This window comes from Myotis brandtii, unplaced genomic scaffold, assembly GCF_000412655.1.
Source record: "Myotis brandtii unplaced genomic scaffold, ASM41265v1 scaffold1167, whole genome shotgun sequence".
NCBI lineage: Eukaryota > Metazoa > Chordata > Mammalia > Chiroptera > Vespertilionidae > Myotis > Myotis brandtii.
In genome coordinates, this window is record NW_005354039.1 from 550,353 (window position 1) to 558,521 (window position 8,169).

General features: G+C 49.0%; 1 protein-coding gene across 1 annotated transcript in view; it reads right to left on the reverse strand.

The window, feature by feature from the left end:
- SGSM2 (small G protein signaling modulator 2) overlaps positions 1-8,169 on the reverse strand; it is a 56,815-nt gene that overhangs the window by 19,385 nt on the left and 29,261 nt on the right. The window lies entirely within an intron of this gene.

Below are 8,169 nucleotides of genomic sequence, written 5' to 3' on the forward strand. Positions count from 1 at the left end.
AATTATTGATGAGCCCCGCAGCCAAGAATGAGAGATTTCTATTTCCCATGCAGGGAGGGCTTCCCTTCATTCATTCATGTTTTAGGGGGTAGACTTCCTCTCTCCATCTGGATACTGCTGACTGCAGACAGACTCCACAGGAAGGAAAGAAGCGTTTGGTGGGGGAGTGGGGAGTTCTCCTGGCCATGAATAGAATCTAAAAATATGAGTGTGTATATTCGGGGGAAGAGGGGACTTGGCCGTTACTGAGGCCAAGCTAATCGTTTTACAAGCCAGGAGGGAAAAGCCCTCAAAGGGGAAGGGATCTGATCACGGAAACATAGTAGTGGCCTGAGCTCCCTTCACCTTCTCCAGGTGTGTTCAGAGGGCAGGAAGGCACAGGTGGGAGAAGGTGCTCCCTTCACAAGGATGGAAAACAGTGCTATGCTGGAGGCAGGGCGGCGGGCTAACAGCGTCTGAAACTGGTGGGGCCACTCATCCCATCTCCGGGAAACCTGTGTAAGTGACTTCGGCTCTGAACCTCTGTTTTAGCATCTGTGGAACGAGGAATACTTCTAAGGACTGGTATGCAAGGTTACACGAGATGAAGTATGTACAATCTATGGCATAAGGTCTTGCACGCAGGGGGCACCTTGGTCCCTGTCGGTTCCTGACTCCTCACCCTTGTTTGTCGAGACCCTGTTCTGCAGCTCACTATCAGGACTGGGACTTGGCAAGAGAGGATGCGCTGGAGGCAGGATCACAGCCTGCCCAGAGGTGGGTGCAGATGCTGTCCTCTTAGAGAACAGGGGAAATGAAGCCCATCATTTATTGTGACTAGTGTTGTTAGAAACCCAGACTTAGGACATAATTGCTGAAAACAGAGGTTCTCACCTGATTTCTGCCTTCACTGTAATAACTGACAGGCAGTCACTGCTGTCCTATAAAAATGAGCTTTGTTTGGCCCTCTTGTACTGGGGCTGTGAGGACCATAAAAAAGGTGGAGAATCCCTGGAGGCCAGACAGCTCAGTGAGAGCACCCCAGGGGTGGGGAAAGAGGCAGGACCCCTCCCTCTCCTGAGTGCTTCCTGCTAGAGCTCTTCCCTGCCCAGGCCTCGGAGGACTTATTTTACCAGGCGCAGCCTCTCCTTCACACCTGTTCCTACATCTATGTTCACATGTGCATGCAAACAGATATAGCTACACATCTGATGTGTGTACGGGCATGTGGTGGAATCTCCGCATAAGTGTCCACATATTCTTTTCCATAGCTAGTCCCCTTGTCCCTGAGGTCTCGTGTGGCCCTGGGTGTACGGGGGAGAGACCCCCTCTGTCCCGTCTCGGGGCCCTGGGGCTGGTGCAGCAACAAGTCCACACCTGTAGGAAGATGGTGACTATTTCCTTAGGCTCGCACTCCTCACCCAGAGCACTGAAGAGGGAGAGTAGCAGCAGGTGGCACTGATCCTGCAGGGAATCAAGTGCCTTCGTGATGTGACTAATGGCTGGGATAATTAGTCATTAACCTTCCCACTTTCCCCAGGAGATAGAATGCAGCCACGCTGGGGAGCCTGGGAATGGCAGGCAGTGGCACACCCATCCTCCTTGGCCTCACCCATCTTCCTAGGCAGTCTCTGAACACGGGCATTAGGGTTCTCTGGAGTAAGCAAAGGCATTCCTCTGCAGTCACTCCAAGTAGGGAAATACTGATAAGCCCAAATATCATGCCCAGTCCCCCCTTCTCAGCCTACAGCTCCTTTCCTTCTGTGAAACCCAGGAAAAGCGCCCAGGCAATGTCTGGGGAAGGAGAAATCCCTCTCACCCCTCCACAGAGAATCAGCACATGCAATGAAAAATGTTACTGTGTGCAGTATGTAGGCAAAATAATAACATAATCACAGTAATAATAACAACACTAATAAGTGAGAACTACTACCCTAAGAGGGTTAGGGGGTGGGCTTCTGGGGCTCCAGTGACCCCTGAAATTGCTCCAGCATTGTTACGGAGAGTGCTTTTATTTTGAATGAGGATCTATGGCTTTTAGCTTCTAAAAGGGGTACTTGACACCCAAAAGTTTAAGACCCTTGCTCTAAGATTTTTAAGTTGAGCAGAAACAGACATTCAAAACTCAGAGATGCAAATATAAAGACCCTCTCTCTTTTAATATACAGTGAATGCCACACTCAGAGCTGCCGTTCCAGACCCATCAGCAACCATGTCCACCTCTCCGGCTGTCCCTGCTCCCCAGAGAGAAGTCTACACAGAGGCCTGTGCCTCTTCTCCCCTCCTTGGCCCAGAGCACCAAGCAGTAAGAACTGGGTGCCTTACTCTTCCTGCCCCAGATGGCCACCATGACTCACCCCCAGGGTGGAGGGCCTGGCAGGAGACACCCATCACAGCTAAAGCACCAGTCAGCAGGCCCATCCCCCTCTAACTGAGCTGTCTGGGGCCTGGTCACCGAGGCATAAAGGCTTCAGGACCCCCTGTTCCAGTGTGTCCAGGAACCACCTACAGCCACTCTGGATGCACCAGAATAGGGGTGAGACAGCCCTGACATCATTCAGCTCATTTCATGTGGGAAAAACACACACTAATAAAAATCAACAGTTTTCAGTCATTAGTTGGGTGGAAAGGTTTGGGCGAATGAATCAAAATAGAAACAGAGACATGACTCAAGCATGATCCTTTTTATCTCCTGACCCTGGCCTTCTGAGTTATGGTGCCAGATGAGCCCAGGGTACCCTCTCTACATATCATCTGTCCCACTGATAGCAAGGCCCAAGAAACCGCAACTCTGGGCAGAAGTGGAACTAATTTTATTTTTAAAAATATTTTTATTGATGATTTTTTTTTTTTGAGAGGAAGAGAGAAAGAGAAACATTGATTGGCTGCCTCCTGCATGTCTCCTACCAGGATTTGAACCTGCAACCTTTTGGTGCATGGACAACATTCAATGGAGCCACACCGGCCAGGGCAGAGTGGAACTAATTTTAACTCTAGCACCTTGCTATGGATATCTTCCTTCCCCTAAAAAGGTCTGGTACCATCTTCCCAGAGAAAGGCTAGGAACTACAGGCCCAGACTAGCCCTGCGACTCTCCCTCGCCAGCCTCCGACGTGTCCCTAAAGTCTATGAAGTTATAGGGTTAACAAATGCTAAATGGGTGGAGACCACAAGTACTAATGACATCTGATAGGGTCCCCTCCTACAAACCCCTTACTGCCTGATTTAATCATTCCAAGGAGCCCAATTTGGAATGGAAGAGGCATTGGTAGGTAGAAGTTCCTGAATCTTTTCATATCTTGCTGGAGGGAGGGTTGATTGGTACCACTCCTATGCAGGCCAGGCGGCACTGCCAACATTGCAAGTAACCTCTGACCCAGTAACCCCTCTTTAAAGAATCTAGTCTACAGATATAACTGCCAGGTTACTTAGTTAAACAGCAAAAGGATAAAAACTATCCACGTGTGTATCAATAAAAAATAGTGAAATAAACAGGGTACATTCACAGAGGAGAATGTTATACAACTCCGAAAAAGAAGGAGGATGCTCTCTAGACACTAATAATGGAAAGGTCTCCAAGAGCAAGGTGCAGAGCAGTATGATTGATCGCTAGATAACTTGATTACAAAAAGGGTGGGGTGAACAAGGAATACATTTTTTTATTAGTATAAAAAATTCTGTAAGGATGCACAAGAAACAAAAGTGGTAGTGGTTACCTGTGTGTGAATTTGTAGGTGGAGGAGAAGTGGGTGAATGGGGGCAGGGAAAAGAGTGAGACTTTTCACTGTATATCTTTTGTATAATTTTGCTTTTTGATCCAAGTAAATATATCACCAACTCAAAATAATAATTATAATAATTGAGTAGGTGACCATCCAAGCCAGATACCAGTATTGCATTATGAGATGATGCCAGCGATTCTCTCCAACCTGGAGGTGAATCAAAACTCACAAAACCCAGAAAGGCTGGGTCTGTCCACGGGCACCCTTTCCTTCATCAGCTCCCTCAGCAAACAGGGTCTCCTGATTGGCTCAGTTTCCCATCCCCACAGTAGCATCTGGGCTCTGCTTAGGTCATCTGAGCTGGGCAGGGACCAGAGAAACAATTCAGTGGGCTGGGACAAATTTAGGTGTCTCGGGAGCCCACAGGAATGGACAAAAGCTATGGTTGCCCAGGAAATGCAGCTGTGGTTGAAAAGGATCTTCAATCAGCTCAGGGGTCCCCATAAACAACCCTGGCTTTCACCTGCGTATCTATGTTTCAAGCTACGCTCAGGAGCCAAGGGGCCTGGACAAACCCAGACTCAAAATAGGGTCTGAATGACCTTCAAGGATCTAGGCCAGTTGATTAAAGTAGAGGGACACAGCACCCAGAGTTAGCACAGCATCGCATGAAGGCTGGGCCCAGGGCTCTGAGCTGGGAGGGGTTCTTTCCTAAAGGGAGGAGCAGGTGTGGCAAGTGCTCTCTGCTCCCCCACCTCTGCCAGCTGCTATCTGTGCAGCGGAGCAGGTTCAGTTGTAGTTGCCATAGAAAACCCAAGCGAGGAACGCCCTGGGTGGAGCAGCCAGCCACGGGTGGCTGGTGGTGGTCCTGGAGTTTCTGGGGACACTGCTCAGAGCAGAATTTTCCAAAGCCGAATGCCTTGGATAGTGGAGCCAAGACTGTCAGGAAGGGCAGCCTTGCTGGTGAGAAAGGAAGGGGTGGGATGGGTGGCCTCTTTTTAAGTTAGGAACTTCCTTCAACTGCTAATGGAGGAAGTCGGTGTTTATCTGCAGCGATGAGGTGGGAGGAGCAAAGAGCCTAGGCCAGGCATCATCAGTCTGTCTCCACCCCACTTCCCTGGCTAGTACTTCCACCCAGGGATTTGTAACTGCTGCCTCACTCTGAACAAGCCTTTCTATGGTAACTAGAGTACATTTTCCCTCAGCCTACACTGGTGATGCTGGCTGTTTGCTTCAGTTTGGGAGGCAGCATTTAGCCTTGTTCAACACCCTAAACCAAGAAAGCACTGCCCCGATATTCCAGAACCAAGTAGTAGGTGAAGGAAATGAAATTCATACCACACATACCCATCTTCCTTGCCTCACTGGGAATGTCAGGCAGGGTCAGCATACACAGTGCTCACAACAGCTTCCCAGGGAACCAGGCCAGTGCTGGCCTCACGCAGCTTGGCAAGGGACAAACTGTCTCCCAGAATTCACTCTTTGGTGACCCGAGCTCTGTCTCCATGAGGGGCAACTCCACCTCAATGCCCCACACCGCTAGGCTCCACCCCTAGGCAGAGCTCACCAGTGAGACCCATCCCTGGGCAGCACGCACAGGCTTTGGATCAAGACAGATATGGGTTCAAACCCTTTCCTTACTAGCTATTTGTGTGCAATCTCTCTGCGCTTCAGCTACAATTGGGAGAAAGAACAGGCCCCATCTTGATGGGTGGTGAGTGACCAAAGGCAACAGTAGATGCAGAGGTGACTGTGTGCAAATTGCTAAATTTCTCTCTGCTTCAGCTACAACTGGGAGAAAGAACAGGCCCCATCTTGATGCGTGGTGAGTGACCAAAGGCAACAGTAGATGCAGAGGTGCAAAAGGCTCCTTGATTACTGCCCAGCACCCTGAAGACGATCATGAACGCTGGTGCCTTTCCTCTAGTGCCTCAAGCCCATCCTCTGCCCTCCCTCCTGTACCTACAGATGGTCTGTCTGTGCTCCTCCCTACGGCCATCCCTTCCACCTGCGCACTGGGTACCAGCCTCTTTCACCTCTCAAGGGCATGGCCCAGCAATCACCCCTTCTCATTCCTATGAGACATTCTTCATTTGTATATAAACATTCTGTAATTTTTCCAACTTAAAAACACTACCATCACTATCACCTCCCTTGGCCCTATATCCCCATTCAGGTATTGAACCATTCAGCTGCTCCCTTTTATGTAAAATTTCTCAGGGAAGTTATCTATATTCACTACCTCTATCTCTTCCTTCTCCCATCCTCTCATCATCCCTGTTTTTTTATTTCATTATGGAAGATTCCAAACATATACAAACAATAGCAAACCCTATGTATCCACCACCCTGACTTAAGCAATGATCAAGCTGTGACCAATCGTGTTTCAGTTACACTGATTCCAACCACTTTTTGTTTCCCCCCAGATTACTTTGAAGTAAATTTTAGACATCATATCTCTAAAAGATGACTGTTTAAAAACATGTGCGTAATACTTATTAAATTTCCTGATTGAGTTCCTGGAGTTCAATTTCTCTGACTGTCCAGATGCTTTAAACTCCCAGAAACACAGATTACCAGATGGAATCCTGGAGAAAGTTCTAGGAGGCTTCATGGGGAAGGTTGTAGGATCGCTTTCAAGAACAAAGTAGAATGTCATTGGTGATGATGATAGCAACATTATTGAGCACCTACTGCATACCTGGCTCCATGCAGTGTACTTTACCGACATCATTCCTTTAATCCTCACACCAACCCTCTGGGGTAGGCTCAGAATGCTGAAAACTCGCGCACACACACACTTAGTGACCAGGTCAGGGTGTGATCCCAGGTCTGTTGGACTCCAAAGTCTCAGCTACAGACCATCACCAAGTGCCCTCAGCCATGGCCCGAAACAGGTGAGGGGAGCCAGTTCCCCAGAGGGCCTTCTTTCCTACTCATTCATTTCTGGAGGGAAGGCAAAAGCCAGGTATCCCAAGAATGAGCTGTTCATTCAATGCAGGTGGGAAGAAGAGAGAAGGAATCCCTTCCACTGAAAAGAGGCACACTAAACACCGCCTGGAGTCTGAATCTCAGAATGTGCTGAAATATCTCTGGCTGCAGTATCCCCAGGTGGGGAGCAATCCCTCCGCAGCACCTGCTTCTCTCCCAGCTCATTAGCATTTCCTTGTCATTCCCCAGAGGAGCTCACTGCAGCCTGCAGCCGACCTTCCTGGCTAATGACAGCTGCTTAGCAACAGGGAGCTGGTTAATAAAGCCCTGATATTGTTCCCAGCTCCACAGACTCCACCCCTGTCTCCCATTACAGCTCATCCTCAGCCTGAAGCAACCCCCAGGTTGACAGATCTTTGATCAGCGCAAGGAGGGCCAGGAACCTGGAGACTGAGGGGCAGGGCTGCCCAGGCCTGGCCTGGGCCTTGCCCTCAATGCCTCCTGAGGAGAGGAGACAATTATGAGTCTGAGAACCTATGGTGCCAGGCCAGGAACTTCTCCCAAAGGTTGCCATCCAACCTCAGTGCCCAATCAGAATTAAAAAAAAAAAAAGATAAACAGAAGTATAGGCACACCTCGTTTTATTGCACTTTGCTTTATTACGCTTCACAGATGTTGCATTTTTTTTTTTTTTACAAACTGAAGGCAAGACCCCCCACCAGCAAAAAGGTTATGACCTACTTTCTTGTGCACGGTCTGAAACAGAACCCACACTATCTTTGCGGTATTGTGGAGGCAGACACAACCCAGACCCGCAAGAGGGGAGGGCAGGTCCAGAGAAAACACCAGTCCTCCTGGGCTGATGCCTAAATTGAGTATGTCCTCTTTAAGCACATACATGATTATTGCAAATGCAAAGTTCAAAGGTGAAACTTGGGACAATTTGCTGCTTAACCCTGACCTTGAGTTGCCCACAAGCAGCTTGACCTCTGGGGGAAGGAGTGGCAGAAGGGGTTCCATAAGCCACCGGGAAAATGAGAAGCATTATTTTGAATCAACAGCACGTCGACATTAAAGTAAAAGTTTCAAAGACCATATTATGAAACAAAATGGGAACTGACATGACTTGACAAACCATTCAGTGGTAGGTTTGTGCCTACCTCCAAGCCACAGTCTTCACGAGGCGGGGCGGGGGAGTGGGTTGGGGGGAGACTAGTCACACAGGGCCTGACCCTCTGGCCTGGGGGTTCAGCAGGGCTGCCTCAGAGCAGCACTGCAGTCACACTCTGTGGTCAGAGAACAGCACACAGAGAACCCTTCCTACGGTTTGTACCTGCCGGGGCCTGACCAGTTTCTGGACAGGCAGGTTTAGGAAAAACCACAGCCAATGTATAACAAATGTGTATTTCTAGCCAGTCCTGGGAGTCTCACTCCTCCCCGTGGGTAAAAGGAACCGCGGTCTGGTGCAGCTGTCCTGAGTTTGCCCAGGGCCAGGTTGATCTTGTTTTTTTTTGTTTTGTTTTGTTTTGTTTTTTAA